Below are 27262 nucleotides of genomic sequence, written 5' to 3' on the forward strand. Positions count from 1 at the left end.
TTGGGTGGTTCTGCTTTTATTTTAGATGTTGGGTCAACTGGGATTTAGAGAATAGAGGGAGAAGAATAAGATGTTCGAAAGAGAAGAAGAGCGTTTTCTTTTTTTTTTTAATTTTTAATTTTAAATATCTACGTGGAACCTTTATTGACACGTGGCGCCTAGTCATTATCCACGTAGGCACCACATCATCATTTAACGGAAGACTTAACAGTTTGACTAACGGATGTATGAGACTGTCCCAAAATTTACACTTTAGGTATGACTCTGGGACGAAAAAAACTTAATGTACTAAATGTTGAAAACCACGAAACATGAGAGTAGTAAACAGTCTTTTGCCCTTTTTTTATTATTCTTTTATCTTGTAATGTTGCATAAACTATCTATTTTTAGGATACTCTTATTGATCATCTTTATGAAAAGATCTAACTAAATTAGAAATTGTTTAGTCATCTAAAGATTACTTATAAAATAGACAAAATCATGTTTCTCACTTAACTAAAATTTCGACAATATGAACCGACGGTCAAGTTATTTTTATTTTGATTGATTTTTGTAGAGTTGAAGGTTACTTATTTATCTAAAAATTACATAGTTCCTAGCATCAAGCACGATTAAAAAGAAAGCTGAAAAAGTAAACGAGAAAATTCAAGTGAAAAGTAACGAGAAAATTCGAATGAAAAGGTTATTAAAATTCCATCTTTCTTTAATACATCGAAGACCTTGTAACCTATTTAGCCACTCAAGCAAGTTTCTAAGGTTTTTCGAGCGATACTCCAACTCGTCTTACATTGTTAAATTCTAAACTCATTACTCCAACTCGTCTTGCATGGTTAAATTCAAAACTATAAAAACTCAGTAATCAGTAATATGTCTAAAATTTAGATACTTTAAAAATAATAATAAAAAAATTCAATCAAGAGACGTATGATAGGATATCAATTGGTGGCTACACTTATACATTTCATGACGCGAACATACACGAAGCAGTAAGGGCGAAGAAAAGTAGATTAATGAAAGAAAAACTATCAAAGATTGTGAAGGTTCGTAAAAAAAGCTTAAAAAGTTCATCTCGAGGACAAATTTTTCCCGTTCCTTGTATCTAGCAGCTAGCGATCTATTAATAGTACGTTTGATAAAGATGATTGACTTGGATATAACTATTACTGCTAACTAAGTCTCATTAAATATTAATTTAATTGTAGTAGGGATGACAATTCTACCTGTTAAACTTGATAATCGTAGATAACCGTCGAATTGAACGGATTTGGGTATGGAAGTTTGGGTATATTTTGGTTATGGGGAAAAACCGTTTATATTATTCACTTATGGTTTTAAATATGGTTACAGGGGTCCTCAAATCGTATCTGTAACCGAATCCAACCCGAATAGTAAATCATTTAATTTATATATAATATATTATAATCTATAAATATATATATATATATATAATATATGTATATATATCCATTATTCACCGAACCATTACCTTGAGAATACAAAAGTTGTATTTTGTAAGAAAGTAAAGTTTTGAATCAAAATCAATGTAAACTCAATGGTGATTATGGGGGATATCAAAGACAAGCCAACATCATCAGTATTTTAATTTTTATACTAAAAAAGATTCATTCATTGGATCTTTTTATACATCAAATGTTTAATCGCAAAATTAATATCTACTAACTTATAATGTCTCAACTGAACGAATATATATTTTTTTGTATTAACGAAGATCGATATAACCGTCAACCGATGGACAATCCGTTACCTAGTGGGTATGGTTATAGATAATACCCCATGATTAATTTACGATTATAGATATGGTTAATTTTCGTGGTTATGGAGATAAATATAGTATTTTCATCCCAAATTGAACAGTTGCTATCCCTAAAATGCAGCTATGTAGTTACGTACATTAACTTTTTTAGTTATAAAATTGGGCTTCATGAATCCCCGTCCTGTGCACTACAATTGTACTGGATATAATCCAACTACAATTGATACCTAGTTGCGGTCCAAACTTGTAAACAGCCTGCCATGTAGACTATATCATAGGATTTCGAGTTTGGTTATTTTTACCTAAAAGAGATCATTTCCGGATCTCTCTCTTCAAAGTTCAGAGATTAAGTGATTATGGTTTTTGAAATTTGATCAAACGGCTAAAAACAGAAAAGTTAGTAAAAATGTTTAAAAGCTATAATAATTTTTAGTCATTTAATCAAATTTCAAAGACTCGGATCACTCGATCCATGGACTTTGGAGGGAGAGATCTAGAGATGATCTCTTTCCATTTTTACCCTACATGCCATTCTCCCAAACAGCAACTACAGTTTATCAATTCCGATATTCATGCCGTCAAGTTGATCGTTCTCTTCAAAAATAAAAGTACTAATAGATCAATCACATTGTTTATTTTTTCATTAACGTTACGTGATAATTTCACCGATCATAAAATTTATAATAAATCTAAAACTATCTTCCCACCCATCATTATTCCCTAACTATCCCTACTAGCTTAAGTTGTAAAAAGTAAAAACAAAAAGATTGAAATACCAAAAATACAAGGCAACAGCCACAACGCCACCCATCCCAACCGACGACAATAATAAATCAGGCACAACCCCTACTGGCGGCACCTTTTCTTTAATTTATTGCCCTTGTTTTCTTCCTCTCTTTTATTTCCCCTTTATCTCCCTATCTCTCTATCTGTCGCCCGCACCAAAACTATATTTAACACAATAAACATCAAAATTGAAATTTCTTACCACATATCTTGATGTAATTGAAAATTAGAAAGAGAAAAAGGTATGGAGAGAGTTTGTGGGAGAGGGGGATGGAGTAGAGATATATGGAAAGAAGGGGGAAGAGAGAATTAGGGTTGGGGTAGGAAGACAGAGGAAGGAGGGGGAGGAAGAGAGAGAAACGGGCTGGGCTCTTCATCCCATTTTTTAGCTTTTTTATTTTTATTTCTGTTTTATTTCTTATTGTTAGAAATATATTGAATTAGTTTTAAACAGGGGTTTTTAAGTATTTTGACAAATAGTTAAATATGTCATTAAAGTTTTTATTAACAGGTGAGGGGGAAAATTGGACATATGGGTGACTTTATCAGCACTAAAAAATAATTTGGTGGAGTTTATCAATTACTTAAAAATGCACGCAAGATTTTTTTCTCGATGTAAGATTGATAGTCTCAACACGTTAAGTGTAATGAATTTTTAAAATTTAACACGTGGACAATACAAATCGGCTGACGTGGACCATAAAATGAAGATTAAACCAATTACTTATAAACACATGCAATTTTTTTTTCTCGATACGAGATTAATAGTCTCAACAATAACTCACGTTGGATTCGAATGGTGATTCCAGTTATATAGTTTGCAAATGTCAAATTACTTACGTTCCATGCATCTTTCTTCATCCGTTGGGAAGATGCGGCATGTTGCTGTTGGTTTGGAAAATCTTCAGAATCTGCTGAGCTGGTATGCATGTGCACGACCAAAGAGATGGACGATTCTAATGGGGACACCAATTTGAAGCACAATACCAGATTGCTGCAGAATTTTTAGTATTATAATGCAAATAATGACTCAAAACTTAAAGAAAATTAAAGTCAAAATGTATAAAATTAAGGAAAATTACATTCATCCCATTACTTTCAAAAGCTTAGGGTATAAATGTCATTTCAAAATATAAAAAATGTAGACTTAAAAATAGAATGACTCATCATCATACAAAAGGAGAGTTGTTTAGTTGCATCAAAATCTATGGACCTCAATAATAAACAAAATATTGAGAATTAAATCTAATAATTAAGTGTGTAATGATCCTATATCTAATTATCTCTACAAAATTTCTTGCATCAATTCATCGTTTAAGTAGATGTTAACGAAACTAATGGTATAATAAAATAAAAATGTTTTGTTCACTAACCATGTGTAAGCATGGACTCTTTCATTATCATTCTTAATTTTTTGAATACATTCGATATCGTCTCTTCTTAATTTTTTCGAAAGATAAAAATTGAGCCAAGTGAACGGTGAAATTGCTGACATTCTTGAACCTGATGCAGCCTAACTCGGAGAGTAAAAGAGCCAAGAGAGCACTGGTAGTAGTAGAGTTGTAATTGGTCCATGCCACTGTGATCTTTCACTATATGCCAAGTACGAGTCTTTGTAACGCAGACAAGTTTTACGTCTCTGTGCATATCATGCATGAACGTGTTGCTTCTTGATTGGCCTGATTACATCAATCTCTCTCGATTCTCTCTCCCATCTTTCTAGAAAGGGGTGTGCTATCTACACACTTATTTTTACTTCATACACATCCTCTTAATTTGCAAATATCAACTGAATTAAAAAAGATCAAATGATAAAAATTAACAAGTTATATGAGAAGTGAAAAAAAAATGTCAATAGCACATCCAAAAACCCAAACCAAATCATCCCATCTCTACGAGTTGTCCAAGCCATAGCCATATTACTTCATAGTTTGTGAGCCCACCTTCCACAAATCTATATTTATTAGCCTTCTTCGTTAGATCTGTCTTTGAATTATTCTTTCTTGGGGTTTCAAGAACAATCTTGGTCTTTCGACATCCAGTTAATTTGATGCGATTACAATGCATGCTGATGAGAATAATGAGCCCAAACCCATCACTTTTTGGTATGTTATTGGTATTTTTGTGTATTATTTTTTTCCGTAATTTTGATGGGCATTCTCATCTGTCTTTTAATTCAACTGATATATATTTTTTTGTCAATTTTTCAAAGTTGCAACTTTGTAAAATTGGAAGCCATAAATTAATTTTTCAAATTGGGTTATTGGTGTTAAACCCAATTTCTAAGCCATAACTAATGCAATTGATAAGGTGTTGAGGTGTTTTCAATCTGACGGATTGTTATGGGTTTAGGTAAAAGATTTAAGAATTTGGAGACTGATACCTAAGCTTTAATCAGGTTATGGCATTACTAGGATAAAAGGTGGAGCAGCTTAATTTGGTACAACAAGAATTTTTAGATAATTCATGATTTCATCATATATTTGATTATTTCCTCTTTGATCTCAATTGTATTTCTTAATTAATCTATTATGCTGATGCAGTTTTTTCTGTTGATCAAGCCTTTTCAACCACTTGCATTGCTTTGTTTGTATCTCTTTAGTTGATTTGTTATGACAATGTTTCTGCTCAAATTATAAACATGGTTTGAGTAGATTTTCGGCTTTAATTTGAAAATACATGCATCAAACTTGCCACATGGTTTTTGTCTCGATAAAAAAGAAATTTTTATATTTTGGTTAGAGTAATGCTAAGGAAATTAAATTTTATAAACTAAATGATATGGAAGTTGATGATTGGATTATTGCTTAACGTGCTCATTTTCTATTAATGACACATCATTTAGTTTGCAAATTTAGTCCACAAATTTAATTTCTCTAGCATACTCTTTTGGTTACTTTGCTGCTTCTATGTGTTTCATTGAAAACTACGAAGCTGTGAGACAGTCTTGACAATAATGCATATGCTTCTTATCCCTGTAATGGATACTACCAATCCCCCTGTGTTTATGATTTACAATTACCAGGCTTGATAAAGTGAAGGGTAGTCTGCCTAGTCGAGAAGATGAATTGGCCAAGGCCATACAAAAGAAGATTCCAAGGAAGAATATGACCGAAAGCAAACCAGTTAAAAATGCAAGTAGTTCCAAGAAGACTTGCATATGCGCTCCCACGAAACACGCGGCCACGTTTAGGTGCCACATCCATCAAACAAGCTTAGTAGCACAAGAAACAAATAGTCAGATTTGAAAGCCAAGAATGGTCATCGTGATGTGGTTGACAAACAGGCAAAACTATCGAGATTCGGCAGGGCTAACTCTGCAAAAACTTTCCATGGAAACCTTCCTTTCACAATGGCTGAGCAAGTGACTAATTAGTGACGAAGTTTTGTTGTTCCTTCAGTAGTACTTTGTAAATGACGATGGTAGACACGTTTTGCAAATAGTCTTTCATGCTTGTTTTTTCCTCTTCTTATGATTAGTTAGTAGAGTTTGAACTAAATAGAATAATCTCAAAGGCTTCCACCAGAAATGTTGTTAAGTTTGGTCGAGAACCTCTGCATGGGAGAACAATTAAAGTTTTCATAATCCTGTTCTCGAATGACCAAATGAACTAAGTATATGGTTTTGAAGATGCCATTGAGTGAGGGAAATTGGCAGTTAAAGTCGGTGATAAAGGACTTGGGGAATAGGACCCTATTTTTGGGTGATTATATATAGTCCTCCATTTTTTTGTCCAAAAAAATATATAGTCATTCTCTGTTGAGGGCTCAGACTGCTCTGGAAGTCTGGAGACCGGATGCAAAGCTAATTGCATATGCTCTTTTCCATACCTATCTTACGACCGGAATAATGGACTCAGGATAAAGATGACATTTTTAATATGAAAGGGGGTAAAATGAGCAACCCTCTAATGGGATAACTCAACCGACTTTCTACGGGATATCTTGATTCTTTGGCAGCTACCAGAAAAAGTTATAAGATTTATTTTATCACGTGATAAATGTTTATTAGACGTATATAGTCACTTTTTGAACACATAACAAACATTTAATGAATAGATGATGTCACTAGAATGATGCATTTGTTGCTAGAAGTTTCTCCCCTGACTATGGGATATAGGACCTACCAATACACCCTGGCTGCATAAATTTCTTTTCCTATCCAAACCTAAAAAGGACTAGAAAAACCTAAAGATCATCTCCAACCCAAACGTTCTAAAAGCTAATATTTGCGACCCCCAAACAACATTTGTCACGTTAGAGATCTAGCTAGAAAAATTTGAGGAGCATACATGTTCAGTCCTTATAAGTTATAGTATACTTGTAGTACAATGAAAACTATTCAATGTACTTAACCCCATGTGCTTCTGTATTGCGTTTTTGTGTACAATAAGTATAGCACACATAAGAAATTCATATTCAGAGAGAGAAACACAATTGGAAGCACGGTTTTTTACACAAGGGAAAGATATTTCATTCCGCTCGTCCTAAAATCGTCAACTATAGTTGATATAAAAAAAAGGGATTCCTTAACATTTTTTTTGACTAAAATCATAATGGTAGTCAAAGTTTGATCAAAGTCTCTTGACTTTGTACACCTCATTAGATTACAATTAATATTTATATTTTTATAGTTTTGACATTAATTGTTTGATATTTTATGAGATTTATAATCCTATAAATTTAAAATCCCTCATTATAATACTATTAGAAACAGTTACAATAAAAAAATTCAAACATTTTGATTGAATAAATGGATAAAAACTATGTAAAAATAAGAAATAATAAATGGCAAAAAAATGTATCCATAGTGTTAAAAAAATTGGTGCATTTCACATATAACAAAGTGGTACATTAATAAAAAAGAATGGGTACATTATACATAAATTAGGGTACATATAAAAGATTAAAAAATTATGAGTACCAATGAATTTTAAAAAAATATAGGTGCTAAAAGAAATTAATACATGGGTACAAAATAAAACTAAAAAGAAAATACTACAAATTTAAAAAAATGTTGCAAATTAAAAGTGGGCACAAACTAAAAATATAAATATATGATACAAAGTTTAGGCATAAAACATAAATATACCATATGTAATTTTTCTATCATTGATTAAATATACAATGTCACGTGACGGTATACACATGGGTACAAACACAAATAAAACTTTAAAAAATATGGGCACAAAAAGAAGCTAATATATGGGTACAAATTAAAAATGAAAAAAATGGTACAAATTAAAAATAGGTACAAAGTAAAAATAAAAATATATGATAAAAATTTAGCCATAAATATAAATATACTAATTCTAACATTTTTAACACTAAAGGAATATATTTAAAAATAAAAATATTTTATTATTCAAATAATTAATGATGTTATTAATACCCAAATGCCTTAATTAAAAATTGAAAATGAATAGGATTTTAATCAATGAAGTAGCAAAAAGAAGGATGCGAACCTAATTTCTCCTAAAAAAGAATCATCAACTATAGTATGAAAAAAATCATCAACTATAACAATGCAACGACAAAAAAACTATTGGAAAGATTTGACCATGGTTATGGCTAAAGTTGCATAATATTTTCCTAAGAGTAATGCTAGTAAACTAAATTTGTAAACTAAATGATATGTCACAAATAAAAAATAAACACGTTAATCAACACTTAAGTAATAATCAAATAGTTAACTTCTATGTTATTTAGTTTACAAAATTTCGTCTACAAATTTAGTCTCTCTAACATTATCCTTTGTCTAATTCTACCGGTTACCAATGAGCAACCCCCTCTCATGAGTCATGACATTTTAGCCCAAACCTTACATGTCTCAGCAACAACGTATGTAATACTGAATTACATTTGATATCAGTAATGTGATGGAAGAAAAAGCAGAAGTATGATTCTCTCCCATGCTATTACTATTCCCTCATCTCACACTCTTTTTTTTTTTATCTTATTTTCTATATAAAAAAAATTCAAAACAAGATGTAGATGTAGCGTAATCGCAACCGTTTAAATAGGAGGGGGTGAAAGGAGAGAATCCTACTCCGGAAAAAAAAAATCACAAGATTAATTTGAAGTTAAGACAATCAATAATTACATAAAACTAGTCCATTGCAATTACATTTATCAACATATTCAATTAAGAGTCAAATAATGTCCCTTCTATGGCTAGACTTTGGCCTGGTTTGGTAATGAGGTGATTATGAAAAAAGCTGGTATCAAAAAAAGCTGGGAGCTTTTTTATGTTTGGTAAACATTCAGCTTCAGCTTTTTTCCACAGTTTTTGGTGAAAAAAGCTAAAAACAAGAAGCTTCAAGACCCAGCTTTGAAAAACCAGCCTTTTTTCACATCTGTTTTACATAAAAGTTTACCAAACATTATAATACTGTTTTTTTTTTCAAAAGCATTTTTACAAAAAAATTTACCAAACACTCTACAGCTTTATTTCACAGCCACTTATTCTCACAACACAGTAGAAGCAGTTTTTTTTCAAAGCACAACAATACCAAACCAGCCATTTGTCTTGCATAACCTCAGGAGACTGGCAACACATTCAATCCGTCAATTTGCCAAGTCGCAGGGATGAACCTATACTGAGCCATTACCATGACGCCAAATCCAGATGTTCATCCGGAGATTTCCTTGATCAGGTCTTGCATAAGTATGCTGTTTCTGTTTCCATTCCGAAACTCAAAGTGATTGTTTGGTTTGTCTCTTTATTTAAGGGAAGAGAGGAGGCAATGACTTGGTCGCCACCATCAAGTTGTCATAGTACAAGAGCGTGGCAAGCAAACGATCACAGAAATAGACGTCGATGTCGTTCTTGTCATTCGGGTTTGTGACTATGAGCGTCAGCTCCCACTCAATGGTTAACTCGAGCCTCGTCACTTTGAGCTGGGAAATGGTGTGGCTGACTCCACTCTGACTTTCAATCTTCTAGAGGTAGTTTGTAATGCCACAAGATCAAGGCCATTGCGTGCAATATCCTAGACAATCGGCACGAATCGTTGCGCTACAACCCCCCTCTAAGGCCTTCTAAGGTACAAGTTCGTGGTTAATATTGATTTGGACGGGTAGGGTTTTTTTATTTTTTTTAACAAACGATATATTATCTATATTAATAGGGCAGATAATTGAGTTAAACCTTACAATATGGTAGTAATATGGTTCAAATTCGTCTTTGTGAGAATCGAACCTAAGACCTTTCACTTACAAGTGAAGAGAAATACTACTAGACCGTAGTATTAAGTGGCATGGGCAGGTGTTTGTTGGGTGTTCATTCTCATTAATTATTGATTTGGAACCTAATGGATTGGGATTGAGAAAAGAAATATATGTCTAAATTATAAATTATTGCATTTAGTGGGCTTAGTATTTCTGGCAATTGCAATGGCTTCTTTATCTCTTTATGTTTAGGGAAAAAAAAAACCAGTTCTTTAGATGCAACTAACCTTCCCTTTCAAACAAATTGAAATGACAGAAGTATTTCTATTTGGAATCATCATAGGTCTAATTTCTATTACTTTGGCTAAATCATCTTAGGTCTAATTCATATTACTTTGGCTGGATTATTCGTAACTGCCTATTTAAAATACAAACTTGGTGATTAGTTGGATCTTTTTAAGTCGATGCTGGAAAAGCTATTGCATCTATCTTCTACTTATCGAACCTATTCTTGTTGTGAAATATGTCCATTACTTGCCTTGCTATTTGTCTAACAATAGGTCACTTTTTAATTTTATTTTATGGACCGAGTCTTTCTGTAATGATCATTTATAAGTGATTTCCTGATATATTGCTACGCTTTCTTACGGATCACTAAACGCGCAAGTTCAATTCGGGATCTTTGTGGTTGTGTTGACCCTAAGAACTACCAAGCCTACGTGGCGCGCATGCCAAGTAATCTATGAGCTAACTACGTCCTTTGGGTTGAATGCGGGGCGTGCCAACTCGTCGGCCGAAGAGTAAAATATGTTGATGTTGCATTGGGTGCGCGACTGACTTCTACGTCTTGCGATTGCGACCGAAGAAGGAACACGTCTCAGCCTCCTGGATTCTCAAACCTGAAGACAAGGCTACTATTCTTACGAAGTTCACAAATTGTCGACGTCAGATTCGGTCACTGTGATGGTATTCGTCAGAGTAAACTCACGCCGAATCGACACCAAAGTGTAAGGGCACAAATGCTCAAAGCGGATATAAGTCTTAACAGTAAATGTGGTTCGGTCGTCGAAGTGCCGAACTCTAAATCCCACTTGAGAGTATCCAATCACAAAATAACTTGGCATGCTATGTGCCGAGCCCAATAAACTGTAACACCTCACTTCGCCGAGAAGGCTAATGAGATGACCTCGACCAACAAGGATTCAGAAATCCTTCTCGACCGAGACTTGGATAGATAACCAGTTGCCATCGACGCAGTGCTGTCTATGCCGACTGAAGATGCTGCGAGATCGGCTGGTTTTACGACAACAATGATGTTTATGCCAACTGAAGATATCACCGATTGCCTTCATAGTGCTGTTTATGCCAACTGAAAATGTGTCAGCGAAAAAGAAAAGAAAAAATCTCAAGGTTGTTGAGAGAATTTGCGCAGGGCAGTTGTGTGTTGAATTTGAGGGGCTTTGAATGATGCACAACCTCATCTATTTATAGCATCAGGTCCTCTCTAGATCGAGTTAAAACCCTACTCGGATTAGGACTTCTTATCCTAATCAAACACTATCTTGACCAGTCCTATTTTCACTATGACTTTGAACCCAGTCCTTTATCAAGCCGCATTCACTTCCTCATTATCAATATCTATATCTTGCCGAGACTCCTTATTGTTCCAGGATTCAATTACTCGTCTCGCAGCACAACTTGGTTGACCTAGGTTAGGAAGCCCATTAACTAGACGATCCACGATAACCTTTTCGTAAGACCTTCTGGACCGAGAATAAAACTCGGCCCAAACCAATATTTTGGGCCCAAACAGGTTGCTTATGAGTTATGACAGTGGCTATTGCCTTTATTTGGTAAAGCCACTTTTTACAATCGTCCGCCCCTCCAGAGTGAGTTGAAAGCATTATATAGATGTCTCCTACCATACTATTGTTACAATAACCAGGGCCGGTCCAGAGATTTTTGAGGCTCGGGGCGTCGTAAAAAAAAGTGCCCTAATTTCATGTAAGAAAATTATTTATTTTCACACGTAAGACATCGATAAAATTATATTTAGAAAAACACTTAAAACTCAATAATTTAGAAACATAAAAACACTACTTTATTTTGTATTGAGAGAGGGAAACAAAAAAACTTCAGGCTTACAAGTAGATAGATGATGAGTTTTGTTTTCCATATGAACTTTGAATGTGTTTTTGAATAAATCGTGAGGTGTTTTTTTTCTTATTTACTAACCTTGTCAATATGAGATTAAAAAATAATGATGTTTTCGAGTCTTTAATTGATATGTATTATCAATGAATGGGTACTAAATTAAACATTTTGATAACACGTCATATAATTTGCAAATTTGGTCTACGTATTATTCTTTGTTGAAGATTAGACTTGAATTAAAACGAATATTTAAAAATAACAACCCACATAGCTACTAGATAGTAACTAAAAGTAAATTAACAACCAAACAAAAATTTGTAAAAATTGAAAAGAATAAACATGCACATAGCATTTCGAACTTAAGACCTCTTGTTAATTTTAAACATAAAAAAGGATTGTTTAAAATTAAACTTCTTGATCCTTTAACCAAATTTTATAAATTTATACTCTTATGAAAAGAAATTTGTAAAAAATGGAAAGTAAATAAACACATATGGTGTTTTGAACCCAAGACCTCCTCATTATTTTCAAATGACAAACCGCCACTTCTAATTAAATTTCTATATCTTTGAACCAAATTTTATAAATTTATACTTTTATAAAAACATATATAAATATACCACCCTAATAATTTTGGTGTCCCTAATTTCTTTGAGCCCCGACGGTTGCCCTGCTTGCACTGGGTCTGGGCCGGCCCTGACCATAACAACAATGAGATTCGGAGATTTGACGCCCAACACCAATTCATCCGAGTTCGTGACATGCATGGTTGTTCTGGTTTACTCAAGTATAATTATGGGTGTTGTCGAGAGAGTTATCGATTGGCCTCTATTTATGTTGCATTCCTTAGTGCATTTTATTAAGCTTCTGAAGTCTGAGCCACGTGCATATTTGAGGAAACCTAATGCATTACCCAAGAGAAAATGAGGACAATGATATTTTGTACTCTCACTAATGATTGTGTTAGCTTCTATGTATTTTTATCTACTCACCTCATCAATTGTCGTTGTGGAATATTTTTAAATTTCTCTTGGTACCATTGGAGGATTGGGTTATTTATTTTCTGTACATCTATCTCATGTTTTGTGGCTGTCTTAGAAGTTTATAACTTCTCTTCCCTTTGTATGTAGAACGCCTATTGATGAACGAGTGCATTGAACAATGATCGCCCTGGCTATGGAGAGAGTTATTGCAATGACAACAACACAAAGGGTTGATCGCACGAGTTATTAAAAGGACAAGATCCCAAGGGTATGTATATGCACATAGAAAAGCAAGCAAAGTGCTTAAGCACATTTAAGGCTGTTAAGCGTTGTTGTTGAAGCAGTTAGGAAAATGGAAGCACAACTTAAAGAGAGAGACTGCCTAATTGTTGAAAGAAGGACAGAAAGGCCCAAGTTGCATCTGCAACTCTCCAGCTGTGTTGAGTTGCAGCTGCCACTTTAGTTGCTTGTAACTAGGACAAATCAATCAATCTATCTTGTAAATTACATCTAGGGCTAGCTGTTTTATCCGTTGGTTTCTGCAACTCTCCAGCTGTGTTAAGTTGCAGCTGCCACTTTAGTTGCTTGTAAGTTGTAACTAGGACAAATCAATCAATCTATCTTGTAACTTACATCTAGGGCTAGCTGTTTTATCTGTTCTAGGGCTAGCTGTTTTATCCGTTGGTTTCTTCAGCGGCATGTTGCCCTAGTTTGTCCAAAGGCTTTCAGTACTAATACATATAAAAAAGTTTAAGCAAGATTTCAATACTAATACAACAAAAAGAGTATAGTTAGAGTAAGAAATTATGGATCTTAGTGTATGGTGGAGTTTGATTAGAGTTCCAAATAAAATTAAACGAAATAATATTTGTTTTAAAATCCCATTTTAAAATTTGAAGTTATACGTGAAATGCTCTTTAAAGATGTTGAAGAGAGGTGGTAGAGGTGGCAGGGCCATTAAAGCCTGGCAAGATTTAAAATTTAATTGTATGAGAAAATATCTTCTACCTTTAAGCACTACAAGACATCAACTTATCCACCACGACAATTTTACCACGGACTTTATAAGCTCGTTATAAAAAGTACAAATTTACCACAAGTATAATAAGCATGTGGTGAATAACATTTTTTACCATGAACAAATCTTAGTCCGTTATAAATTAAAAGTGAATGATCACGTGCAAAGTTCCACGTTGTTAATATAATAAGCCACCACAGGCAAAGCTCGTGGTCATTATTGTTAGACTACTCAAAATCTGTAAATATTAGTTGAAAAAAAAATCTGTAAATATTATTAATGAAACACTACTTATCATCTAAAATCCCATAAATTTACGGTTATAACTCTCTACAAATAACAAATAAAAATATAAATTATTAAACCCCGGATAAACATGTCAAACACTAAAAAGTGAAAAACACAAATTAAAAAAAGAAAGAAAGAAAAGATAAACACAAAAAAGTTGAAAAACACAAATTAAAAAAAAAAGAAAGAAAGAAAAGATAAACACAAACCCACGTTTATCCTCTTAATCTTCTCTTTGCAGTAGACGTGGGATTCAAATTCAAACCTAAAATCTACACGTTTCTACGGTGTTTTCCCTCGCCCAGTAACTTCCCACTCAATAAACCCGAGTCAGTTGTGATTATTTGCATATGAAAAAGAAAACTAAAATCTCCAAGCTCCAAACATTCCAAAAGTTTTAAAAGTCGACAATATGAAGTGAAGAACCGAGGTGAGTTTTTCTCTAATTTCTTTTCATTTTATTGATGAATGTTCTGTATGAATTTTTTTTGCGCTTTGTTGTTTTTTTTTTTTTTTTTGTATCACTAACTTCCAGCTTTTCCCTTGCACCGGTTATGGTGATCCTCTAACTGGTGTTCAGGTAATTTCTATTCTTAAATTTATTCTGAAAAAAATAAAATTATAGACGTCATGAAAAAGAAAGAAGGCTTACATGTTTATATGAATTTGCACTATCATAATTTTGTGTATATTTGAGTGTATCCACTTGGTTTGTACCACATGATTATCTTTTCTTTCCGTATTTACTTCTCTTACTTGAGATCAAATTAGTATATTCCCACCCAAGAAGTAAAAGATTTTATTTTATTTTTCTTTGTGCTTATGTCTATGCAGATAGAAGTAGACATATAGAAGATGCAGTTAGTGAGGTTCGAGCATTAAGGGCAGGATGTCACTCGTGAAGGACTTTTTTGTGGAGGTGTTCAAGGAAAAGTAAACTTCTAAGCTGACTATTTCCCAGTAAATGGAGGCGTACTTCATACTTGATACATAGTTTCGTGTTTCTTTTTTTTTTCTTTTTTTGTCAAAATAGTTTCATATTTCTTACTATAAGACATTGGCTTTATACCTGATTTTGTTGTAGTTTAGTGTAATGCTTGTAATTTTTTTTAATAATTGATTAATTAAGAAATTATTGTATTACAGTAAATTTGCAATTGTGTGATTATATATTTATTTTTTATTTTTTTAATTAAATAATATTTTTTTTTTTTGAAAATCTTATTACAACAGGCATTGACTGTGGTCAATTAGTGATCCACAATGATCATAGCGCGTGATGCTAGATTCCAATTTACCACGGGTTAGATCCGTGATTATTATTTAATTAATAACGCGCTTTGACTGTGGTAGAAGTTCAAACTTTTCATCACGTCCAGATTACTAACGGACACAATGTCCGTGGTAAATTGTAATCAACCACGGACATTTACCGTGATAGATGTGGGTTTTTCTTCTAGTGAAGGCGTTGCAGAAGATCAAAGTAAGTTCCTTCCTCCACCAGTGGTGGACCACCGCTAATGCAATTGATTGAATATTTGATGCTTCCTACGTATAGAAGGTAAACTGTCATTTGACTATTTAAATTATTATTTTAGTTAAAATTGATCTTCTTTACAGCTACCTTCACCTTCACGTGATAAAGGCAGCAGAAACTGGCTAATTTGTTGATCATTTTTTTTGGGAGAAAGGGAAGCTAGAAAGCGTTTTATGTGATGGGCAGCAGGGGCAGAGGGTAGGAGGACTTTTACCGTTGTTTTGTCTTTTCTCAATAATAAAAACAAAGGTCTCCATAATAATTTTAACTTAGTCAATGAAGTTTTTGTTCATAAGCCATATATCTATTTATTTATTTATTTGTATATGTACACACAAAAACAGCATTTCAAAACTTTGAGGCAAAAATAACCCATGTCAGCTACATGCTATGTCATGTTTACACTTGAACACGATATAATTTTCGAGAAAGTCGTCATTGTTTTGTGCTTAATTTAAAATTTTAAATAAAAATGGAGATAAATGAAGAACCGTTAAATAGAAAAATTTACATACCGTATGTATTCAAATTCAATCATATCTTGAAGGAATTAGCAACGAAGCCTCCATTTTAGAGAAAAAAAAAAAGAAAAAGAAGAGAATGCTCCATTTTGGTCGTACACATTTGATATTTGATTGTCCTTGGTGCTATCACATTAACTCATATTGCTAAATCCTAGAAAAAGAAACGATAAAATAAACAAAAGAAACGAGAACAGAAACAAAAACAAAACTACTAAATCCTAGAAAAATGGAGATGTAAAACACTAATGCACACTTCGGGGATTCGAACGCAGGACCTGGTAATTGGGAACTTGTGAAGACGCGCTAACCAACACTTACAAGCCCCACGTGTGTCAAATTCTGGGAACAATTGCAATATAAGCGGAAGCAGCAGCTGCATTTGTCAATTGAAAAACCCGAGCACGCATAGGATTCCCTTTTCACTAGCCTCGATCATAGAGCCAAACGGCTCTCTTCTGTCCAGTCCTATCGTCTTGTCAGACGGAGAGGGATAATAATGTGATTTGCAAACTCCGAAGGCTCTCGTTCTCTCTAGAAAGATGAGAGACATCTCTCATGGCTTTCATTTCAAACCCATCCATCCATGCTCTCTCTCTTCTGCATGAATCTGAAAAAACGCAAGAGCTTTCTGTCTCGTTAAGCACATTTTTCTCTCATGTCCTCACCTCTCTTCACCCTCAGCCGCCCAACCACACAGCAGCACCAACCTTGCACCATGAACCACACAACGATACTCACTCTTCTCGGCAAGAACCCCAAACCAACGCCTCTGTCATGGAAATGGTAGCACATTTGATGCTCAAATCTTCCCACAAAAGGTAATCTTCGTCCGTGTCCCCCTTTTTTTTTTTTTTTTTTGGTTTTTTTTTGTAGTCTCTGAGTAACTGGTTGAACACCATGGTTCTGTGATTGATGCATGTTGGTCTCAGGTCTGTGTATAGTATGAATGTGCAAATGTCCATGACCTGAAAGCTCTGCAACGGCAATGAAAAGGAACAACAACAAAGACTGCAGATCCGGTTCCTGCAAAGGAAAAAATCTGTTACTCCGTTCACGATGGGTTCCATTGCGTGAGACCGTTGCTTCATTATGCCTGCATGTAATTAGACTGGAGTGGTATTTTGTGCAGAACACTCAGATCCGTGACAGATCTGAGAGAAAGAAATCTCAATTGAAAATCCACTGGACAGAAAGCATGGCGCGCACATCTTAAAAGTCGTGATCTATTGATTCTGAAGGTATAAACTCAGCCCTGCTTTGATTTAAATGTCATGATTAATTTCGTCCATGGATCTGGGAAAAATGTTAACAAAAACCCCATATATATGCGGGTTTGAACATGAATCGAACTAACAACATACGGACTACCATGTATATGAGGAAAGTGGACTTCAAATGCGTGAGACTTAACGAAAACTAAATGACCACAAAAAAAATATATGGACCCTAAAACGTAAAGGACCCCAGACCTGATGAACAAATAACAAAATGAATAAGACCTGCAGACCTAGAATGAATTTCACAATGTTGTGTGTTTTAAGTGATACATATAGCCTGGATCAAAAAGTCATAATGTCCACAATCTCTGTCTCCATCTTCTACTCCTCAGGTACATGGTAGATGTGTTTATTGTTTCTCGTTGATCATTTGCTTTCTTAATGGTTCTGTTTTAGTCTATCCTTTACTTTGTTAATGTATGGTTGGGATGATTGGTTTTATGGGCTTTGGGTAATTCTGGGTTTGCCACATGCATTACTTCTAGATGATCAAAATTATGTAATAGTTTATTCAAACATTTTTACTCTCGTAAATGATTTATATTATGAACTCAAAGTTGGATGCTCCCACCGATTTACGAACTCAAGTTGTCTGATCTTTTTCTCATTTTTTGAGTTTGATTGAATATGTTCTCTATTTATTTATGAGCGTGTAAGTTAGAGACCCAACATCCGTTCATTACAAACTCAAAAACTCTTTTATTTTTTAATTTTTTTTAATTTTGTAGTTATCAATTTTTTAATTTTGTAATTTTAATTAAGTACATAAATTGGAAACTGTACAGAGGCAAGGTGATATTTGTCGGAAAGGGATCCTCTCCGGAACCTTCCACCAAATTCACCAAGTTCCCAAATCCGGATATTTGAAATTTGATGCAACGGTTATAGTTATTATAATTTTAAAGTAGCCTTGTTTATAGCGGTTGGATTAAATTTTAAGTGCTTGGATTGGTGTGCTTAGCGGATTTGATGAAAGGGATCTGGAGAGAATCTCTTTCCGTATGTATAGGCCAAAAAGGCTTTGATTTCGCAGCCGCACCTCCACATCCACCACACCATGCAGGCGATGGAGGCCGCCTAGTCGCCTAGGAAGGAAAAGCTTTGTTAAGTTCTACCAAAAAGAAACTACCCCTTATTAATTTCAACCAAAAAGAAACTACCCTTTTTCTATTTTGTTGAGTTTAATTGAATATTTTCTCAATTTATTTATGGGTGTGTAAGTCAGAGACCCCCAGCACAAAATTTCATCCCTAATTTAGAAACCCAGTTTTTTAATTTTTTAAATTTATAGTTAAATATACAATACTGGATGTAAGGCACTGTGTGAGGGCGAAAAAGCTTTTGCTTGGCAGACACCTCCAGATCCACCGCACCATGCAGGTGGTATAGGACGCCCTAGGGAGGAATAGCTTCATTATTTTCAACCGAAAAAGAGACGAACCTTTTCTTTTGGTGTTTGAGCATTCTAGCTGTTCTTTCATGATGTGCTTGCTAGGCTTTTTATGGATAGGCGGTAATCTAGCGTTCAAAGCTGAAGCCGAGTGTGGTGGTTGCTCCAGCTGTGGTAATTCTGGCACGCTTCTCAGCAATGTCATTTCAAGATCTCCATTCACTGCTATAGGTGCGCTTACATTGTATAACTGTTCAATATTTTATTATTATTTGTATATCAATAAAAGTTATAAATTTATTTCAAATATAGCTATAAAAACATAACAACATGAGATTTATATGCAACAAATTAATTAATTACTTCATCTAACAATTGAGAAAAAAAAACCAAGTGAGAAGTTGAGATACGGGACGACAAGAAGCGGTCCGGTAAATAGATACACACATTGATATCACTCCCTATGTTAGTCAAACTTAATGCAGTATTAAAATGGGACACGAGTTTTTATAGAGGCATTTTATTTTCAGTTGTTATTATAATTACAGTAAAATGTAAAAACTGTGTAACAAACATGAGTTAATAACATTTTTTTAAAAATCCAATTATGTATACCATTGAAAATTATTGATTAATTTCTTAATTTGGACGGGTTCCAAGATACAAGACTATCTATGAATGACTATGAACACAATTGGATTTGCAAAGAGCCTTACAAGTATTATCTTGAATTATTTTAAGTCACTCGTGTTGGGAAAGCAATTTCAGATTGCTATTGTTATGATAACAACGGTGAAATAGATTTCCTCTATGAAGCCATAGCATCCTTTTCAATACTGTCCTCAGTTCTATTGATTTAGGCCCGCCCTAATATCAAATTTGCATAACTTATTGTATTGTTTCTTGTCGTCCGATAACTCAATGTCTTACTCTTCTTTTATTCTCCATTGTTGCATAAAGTAAGTTGAGAGATCATTTATCTAATTGGGTTAAAGTTGAGTGATCATTTATAGTTTTGTCATTTAGTTTCCCATATTTGCCATTTGATTCTGAATTTCCGTGCGTGTCACGTGACTCATTTGATGGAAGCCATCGATTGTCCCAATGACACTGTACTCAAATTCACAAGTTCAATCTCAATGAATGTGAGCATGTTTTCATGATTTTTTTAGCCATACAGTCTGATCAAATTTTAACTTTTCTCTCGTTCATATTAGTTAGAAAAATCAGTATCGTTTATTTTCTAAAGAGGTCAGTAGTTAAAAATACATGAAAAATCTCTGAAGCTAATGAAACTCAGTCATACAAATAAAATCACTTAAAGTTGATAGATTATTGTTTAGAAATTCTAAGCCATTGAATTCTCGGCCACGAAACAAAACTAATTAATAAATGCATAGCCACTAAACAAAACTAATTGATGAATTGTTAGTCTCAACAAAACTAATTAATGAATTCTTGGCTAGAAAACAAAATTAATTGGCCACTAAAAAAACAGTGATATTGTTCTAAAGAATTTAGTTGACAACTGCACTTTCTTGGTTATGATCTTGCCTCCTTCATCAAATCAAACACAAGAAAAAAAAAATCCTAAATGGTAAACGTATTACAAAAAAATTGTTGTAAACAACTTGAAGTGGATGGATGATAAATGGTAAACGTATTACAAAAAAATTGTTGTAAACAACTTGAAGTGGATGGATGATTTTGTTAATTAGCGGTATTTCATTCCTGAAGAGAGTAATGACGCTCAAGTGTTAATAAGGCCTTGAAGCCGATCTTGTAGTCGTCCTATTGCATTTTAAATTTCATTAGCAACATTCTCTAATTCTCTTTCGGAGTTTTTCACCAATAATCACTCCGTCTTCTCTCTTTGTAGTCATTTCATGAGGTTTCTCCAATCTCAAAGTGGTTCTTGTATGATATTATTGTTCAGGTAAGTTTAGGCTGCATAAATAATAAAATTCACTATAAGACAAACCAAAATAATAAAATTGACTTGTAAGACAAACAAAAATAGATAACATAAAATATATGTCCTTATAAAATTAATTAATTACCTGATCTTCTAGTGTTGTCACGTGCTATTTAAGAAATTGTTATAGCGAGCCATGCAATGCGATAAACACATACAATGAAGCGAAAACTTGATCATCAAGGATGTGAAAGAAAAATTGCGGTAGTCAACGGTCAATACAATGATTATATTAAAGTATCATACATCTAAATTGTGGAACTTCTTACCCTCCAATATAGGTATTAATGAAATAACTGAGCCTATCAGCAATAAAAGCATCAGGATTGTTGTAGAAACAGTCTGAATATAGCTAGTCCTATGGTTGAATCCCGTCCATTGGGTTGCTTGAAATAAAACCAACCAACGGCTGCATTGTTGACAACTGTAGCCCTAGGTGCCAAAAGAATTGTAAGTAGTAAATTGATGAACATTGAAATACCCAGGTTTGGGACTGTGAAATTCAAAGATTAGGCTAAGCCGTTGGATCCATTTGCGATACTTTTCTCGTCGTTCATCGTATGTTTGCTAATGAATAGTTGAGAATTTTGGGATAATCAATTTTATGAGCATTAGGTTTTGCCATATGCACTACTTAACGAACACAATTATGTAATTGTTTACTTAAAGTGGGTTACTTTCCTTAAAGATTTATATTATAAGCTCAAAGTTGGATGCTTTTTTATTTTATTGTAGGAGTTTAATTGTTCAAATTGGACCTGATATATTCTGTCCTATTGTGATGCACTTGTTAGATAACCAAGAGGTGATATATCTAACAAGTACATCATAATAAAACAGAATATATCATTATCCAAACATGAACAAACAAACTCCAAAAATAAATAATAATAAAAAAAGCCAATTTTAAGCTCATAATATAAATCATAAAGAAAAGTAAAAATCTTTGAATAAACAATTATATAATTTTTGTTGATCTTTAAATAGTGCATATGGCAAACCCAAAATCACCCAATCCTCATCAAATTGACCATCCCAAGATTCTTAACTATTTATTAGCAAGCTTTATTTACTAAAACACATCAACCAAGCAAATGATAACGATGAGGAGAGTTTTGCAAAAGGATGTGACGGTTTTGTCAAATATTTGAAATTCACATTACCGAACATGGGTATTTCAATGTTGATCACATCACTACTTACGATTTTTTTTTGCGTCTAGGGCTACAACTGCCATCAATGCAGCCATTGATTGACTTCTATTTCAAGCAACTCATGGACGGGGCTTAACCATAAGACTAACTATATTCAGATTGTTTCTGCTATTATGTTGCTTTTATTGCTGATAGACTTAGTTATTTCATTAATACCTATATTTGAGGGTAAGAAGTTCCACAATTTAGATGTGTGGTACTTTAATATAATCATTGTAATGATTGTTGGCTACGACGATTTTTCTTTCACGTCCTCCAAATGTCAAGTTTTCGCTTCATTCGAAGTGTTCATCACGTGCTTGCTTTATCAATTTCTTAAATAGCTCATGTCAACATTGGAGGATCATGTAATTAAATTTATGAGTGCTTATATTTCATGTTATCTATTTTTGTTTGTGTTAAATTTTATTATTTATGCAGCTTAAACTCAACTGAGCAATAGTATTATACAAGAATCAATTTGGGATTGGAGAGAGCTCATGAAATGACGACAAGGAGAAAGACAGAGAGTGATTATTGGTGGAAAACTCCCAAAGGGAATTAAAGAATGTTGCTCATGAATTCAAAATGGAATAGAATGACTACAAGATTGGCTTAAATTCTTCAATAATACTTGAGCATTATTTATTCTCTTCTGGAATTAAATACCGTTAATTAACGACATTATCCATCCGCTCATGTAGTTTACAACAATTTATTATAATACGATTACCATTAGGAATTTAATTTTTTTTTTCTTGTGTTTGATTCAATGAAGGAGGCAAGACCAGAGAACTAAGAAGATACAGTTGTCAACTAAATTCTCCAGAATAATATACTGTTTTTTGTTTAGTGGCCAATTAGTTTTGTTTTTTAGTCAATAACTTGTTAATTAGTTACACACAAATAAGTAGGGAGAATATATATGCACGCTTTATGAACTCAACAAAGCTCTGACGTGTAGTTGGCATGATGTTTTACAAAAGGTAGTTAACTAAACCAAAACATGCGCCAGAAGGCAGGCAGTTACCGCATTTTTCTTACGATGCTCGAGTGTCACCTCTTCAACTGCAGCAGAGAGTTACATTTATTTTCTCATTTCATCAATGGCTGCCAAACAAAGGCAAATATAAATCAATTTGTACAGGAGGCTAGAAAGATGCAATAGCATTGTGTATTCAAAAGATATCATAGTGAAAAAGCTATAATTAAAAAGTTGCCCTTAATTAATTAAGGAGAGAAAAAAAAAGAAAAAAGAAGGGGAAGAGAACTCTAGAAGCTGCGGGATGGCAGCAGGGGAGATGGAGAAAAGAAAGATGCGGGAAAGAAGATCGAGGAGGGGAGAAGGGGTCGGCTCTGATTTCAGCGTTTCAAGGAGAACTTCTTCCACGGGAGGCTCAGCCGATGGAATGGGCGATGAGGTTGCGAGTGGCTTTGTAATTTGCGCAAGCTTTAGAGTATTGCAGCAGTAAAGGGCTGGCATTGTACCATGATCTGAATGCTTATAGAGTCCTCTTTGGTAAGGATGCGAATCCCAGACTCGGATTCATACTGTTATCAAATCAAATCCCCAAATCCAAACTCAATTCGATAATTTTGGGAATTTTTATTTGTTTTAGATTGGTTTGTTTCCTAAACCCTTTGTTTCCTCTATAATACCCACATCTCAAATTGTGATTTTATGTGATTTTTGATGGGTTTGGAAGTTGATTTTTTTAACAAGAGTATGAATGTAGTATGCTACTATAGTTTTCGTAGGGAATAAAGGTCTAATGAAAATTCATGTGGTGGTATGGTATTATGGAATTGAGTTGCATTTTGTTATTATGGTATTATGGATCTTGAGATGCATTTTGTTATGAAAAATAGTATGTGAATTTAATGCCCATGTTATTGGGTAAAGGTTACATCTTGCGTCTAGTTGGACTTTAAAAACATAGCTCCCATTTCTTACTTCCAAAAACTGATGCGCAACTCAGACGAAAGCCATACCCAACTGCTGGAAGTTCAGTAGCATTTATTGCTTCAGTAATGTATGCAAACTTGAAGCTCAATCATTCGTATTCATAAAATCTTGCACAGTTTTAACAGAGGAACTGTTGTATGTATTATGATCGGTTCCTTCCCTGCAGCTGGCTGTCCTACCTGATATTGAAGAATTCGCATACAAAAACGTGAATACATCTTACCAATTCAAGTAAGTATATTTTTGACAACACTGATTATATGTTTTGGGCTTCCTGGTGAAATGAGCTCTTGCTGATGTCAAATTGAAGAAAGTTATTTACTATGAAGTACATTCTGTTCCAGTGGATGCATTATTAGAGAAATTGGTTGCAGTTTGAATTTGCACCGTTGCTATAAAATTTTATTGCTTTGCCAGCACTCCTTATGCTTTTATCATTTTAAAATGATACATTGACTGTTGTGCTTATCGCAGGGTGCTATTTTCTTTCTTGACCATTTCATTGCTTCTTTTGTTTGGGCTAAAGACAAGACTTAATTGATTGTGCTTGATATATAATATGTTCAGGAATTAATTCTTAGCCTTAGGAAGTGTATGTATGATTAGAATGGTGATATCGTATGCCCAGAAGGCTATGAATGAATGTATCATGTATTCTTTGTAAATTTGTTCGGATCTTATGTTCCGAAACTTTGTTTGGATGTCTCATCTTAATCAAAATAAATGAAGCCTCCAAGAAGCACTACGGGAAATTAAGTGTAGTCTAGTAGATCTACATTGGTTAGAGAATGACTTGAATTTGGGTGATATGATTATCACCCTAATTGCTTATATCATTATCATATGTATATGTGCGTTGGACTTATAAATATGATTTCTATTGAAATGCGATTTTTCATATATTTAGCCAATGACATGGTTATTAAACATGATTTGGCTTATGTATGATGATTGTGATATATAGGTGTTTAGTTATCTTTTTAGTAATGTGAATGATAAGTAAGATAAATGTTACGACAATGTGATCCTAGAATCCTATTAGAAGTATGTTGTAACACTTATATGCTTGCGTAACATATTAGTTGGTGGCCATGAGAAGTGAATATGGTAGGTGACTACGTTGTGGTTATAGAGATGATGAGGTTTAGATATACCTGGTACATTCAGTAGGTACCATATACATATACATTCAGTATGTACCATATAGATTCCGTTGAGTGATGGTCCAGAATCCTTTCTACTCTGCGATTCCGTTGAGTGATGGTCCAAAATTGTATCCCTTGACTTGTTGGTTTCTTGGATTTTGTTATCAGCTTAAAAAATGTAGGCTTGGCTTAACTGTGTCACTCTAGCCTTAGTTAATATAATTGTGAGCTTTAGAGAATCTTGTGAATTTAATTAGAAAAGTTGTTGGACGTCTGGGTGACTCCTTTAGGATTTTTTTTATGATTTGATTATGATTTCATAAGTATGAATTTAGAAGATATGGTTATGGTTATTATTTTGGGCAAATGACTTAATTAATGTGGCTAGAGAATGGTATTGTGCTTCGTCGGTTCTTGATATGATATATGTTGTGAAGTGCGGTATCATGTTGCGATATAATGAATTATATAAAAGATGGAAGGAAAATTATGATTTTCGGGTGGGTTTGTTATGTAACCTTGAGTCTAGTAATTTCTATGCTTGTCAAGTTCTATTGATTGACTGAGAAATGTTATGCATTTCGGCTTAAACGGACTGTGATTTATGTCGAGTTATAGCGAAGAAGACAAACTACGAATGACTTGATCCCTAATGAAGGTACGTAGGCAGTCTAACGAGGAGGTTAGATGCAGCCATAAAGTATACGGAAAATTATTATGCGATTCGATTCTTGAGTTGTGATTTATACGGGTATTTGGTGACGTCACGTGTTGATCCTGAACATATGTCGGGATCGAGGCGTGATAGTACTACAAAATCAGAATATTATTAAATAAATACGAATGCCAAAACGGTTACAAAATTCCATGAGACTTTATTGTGACATGCTTGTTCTAGAGTGAATTAATGCCAGGCAACGACCCTATAATAATGATTACAAAGGAACATCAACAGGCCATGATAGTGGACGAAAGGAAAAAGAGACTGAAGGGTTTAAGCATGCAACTGTAAGCAAGGTTTCGCAAATAAGCTGGAGCATAATACCACCCAGTTCAGAGCAACTGAGCATGATAGTATTACGATGTGGTGTTATAACTTAAAGTTTTGAGGTGTTATAACTTAAAGTTTTGAATACATTTAGAATCATCCAACGGTAAGAGAGAATATTTGATGGAGGTGAAGGAGAAATGAATTTTAGATGTCTACATAGAGAGAGATACCAACGGCCTTTTGTTGCTGATAGGTAGGCATGCACGTCTGATTCAGTAACTTTAAGCAAGGAGTATGATCCGAGCATATTTTTCTTTTCCAACCGACAAGGCATTTTTAAGAACTGATGCCTTGCAAGCTGATTAACAAGATGATTTATAAACTGTCAAGACAATTGAATAAGAAAATGTTAGACCAGAAGATCAGGAATCTTTGTGATACGAACTCATTGCTCTTTCGATTGATAATTAGACAATTAGTAGCTAACAATACCGCTTTCTGCCGGTTAATGTAATATTCTTGTCGCATGACCTTTAAAGTCATAATCACCTACAAATTGATAATTCAGATCACATTAGCTACAAACTTTTTGAGCCATGCAAGGCAAATAATCTGATATTTTTTCATCTTACAGTTGGTTTAGTTACTAATAATACCTTGCACTATGTATGTGTCTTGGAGTTGAGCCAGCCCCCAACAAAGACCCGGAATAGTCTGAGAAAGGAATACACAGTACGTCAAACACTATAACTCAAACTAAATCAAGGATATGAAAGTGTTTTGAAGGCAGAAATAAGCATACAGAAAAATCTTGTAAGAGTATCAATGTATGCGCCACCCCCAAGCCCCAAGAAAAACAAATTAAAAGAGAAAACCACAGAAGATAAATGAAAGTATAAATACAAGCAACATGATCGGGCATAGCGCCGCTGGCTCTGCCTCTGGCGCTCTGGCGAGATTTGGACTCAAGCTGAAGGTTTGTTATAAAGGTATCGGCATAAAATCGGATTTTTCCGGGCGCTTCTGCTACCGGGTGGTCGATTTGGGGTTTCTCCGATAAACTATGTTAACAGTGGGACTGAGATTTCGAC

At 34.0% G+C, this 27262-nt stretch overlaps 1 long non-coding RNA gene across 4 annotated transcripts; it reads left to right on the top strand.

Moving 5' to 3' along the window:
- Positions 1–16622: 16622 nt before the first annotated feature.
- LOC103419310 (uncharacterized) lies at positions 16623–24787 on the top strand. 4 transcript variants are annotated; one of them, XR_011581450.1, is made up of 5 exons: positions 16717–17052; positions 17164–17472; positions 19007–19132; positions 24202–24266; positions 24510–24787. It is a non-coding gene; the product is annotated as an uncharacterized lncRNA (long non-coding RNA). The 4 variants fall into 4 exon arrangements; XR_011581448.1 differs by having other exon boundaries at positions 16720–17052; positions 18864–19132; XR_011581449.1 differs by lacking the exons at positions 24202–24266; positions 24510–24787 and having other exon boundaries at positions 16623–17052; positions 19007–19208.
- The last annotated feature ends 2475 nt before the right edge of the window (positions 24788–27262 follow it).

Source organism: Malus domestica, chromosome 05 (assembly GCF_042453785.1).
Source record: "Malus domestica chromosome 05, GDT2T_hap1".
In the NCBI taxonomy this organism is placed as follows: Eukaryota; Viridiplantae; Streptophyta; class Magnoliopsida; order Rosales; family Rosaceae; genus Malus; species Malus domestica.